Genomic DNA, 1,232 nt, shown 5'->3' on the forward strand with positions numbered 1-1,232 from the left:
TATAATAGGTTTAGAATTGTGATTTGGTTGAATAATTTGTTTTGTTGAATTGATTTACAGGTCTTTTTATAAATTTTTTAGTTTTTTTGTATTTATAAAATCGATTTTTGTATATAAATTCGATTTTTGTGTATAAATTTGATTTTTGTATTTTATAAAACGATTATAAAATCGATTTTTGTATATAAATTAGATTTTTTTGATTTTACAAAATGTTTTTTGTATATAAATTCGATTTTTTGGATTTTACAAAACGTTTTTTGTATATAAATTCGATTTTTTGGATTTTACAAAACATTTTTAATATCCTTCACCCGAAGCTTTTTACTTTGGTCCGGATTTTAAAAGTTTCTAAAAACAAGCGCACTCGGTACAACATCGTCGGCCCGTGCGCTAAGGTACAACTAATGGGCCGAGTGTATTATTAGCCCAATATAAAACATAACCCAACCAACATTTGAACAAGTTACACTAGCCTTGCCTTGCACTAATCACGAGTAAGCGGAGATCAAGTAGAAACAGTTCAATCACCTCAATCGCAGAGACAGGTTATTGATTAAAAACTATTATTTGGGATTTTTTTTAAAAAAAAAAAAATTAATTAATTTATTTCTATATTTATTAAATATTTTTTTTTAATTTACAGGTTTCATGATGATCAGACCCGGCCTCGACAGCGTTGTGGTCGTGGTGGTACGGGGAGCCAGTCTCAGGATTCCCCTTCGCCCCACAGCTCCTACCAGACATCTCCCTCTGCTGCACCCCCTCCTGCTCCTCTCGCTGCAGCATCCGCTCCTGGTCCTCCGGGAGTGATGAGTGTTGCGGAGTTGGTTCGACAGCCCGGTCGTGACCATCTTCCCTATCTCACTCCGTATCCACATGGACGGGGTCAAACATGGTAATTAAACATAATTTTTTTCATTAAAATTTGATTCATTATTAACCGTTTGTTCTTTTTATTAGGTTCAACCGATCCGGAAATGGGATAGTAATTAAACATAATTTTTTTCATTAAAATTTGATTCATTATTAACCGTTTGTTCTTTTTATTAGGTTCAACCGATCCGGAAACGGGATCAGCGCATGTATCAACCGTATGATGTACTCGGCCCTCGACAAGGGACATCCTACTTTCACTGACTTTCCTTCCGAGAAGCAGCATATGTGGTTTCGTCAGTTTGCGGTAACTATTCTTTTTTTTACTTATATTTTTAATCTTTAATATAAATTTT

Source organism: Brassica oleracea, chromosome C7 (genome assembly GCF_000695525.1).
Source record: "Brassica oleracea var. oleracea cultivar TO1000 chromosome C7, BOL, whole genome shotgun sequence".
Lineage (NCBI taxonomy): Eukaryota > Viridiplantae > Streptophyta > Magnoliopsida > Brassicales > Brassicaceae > Brassica > Brassica oleracea.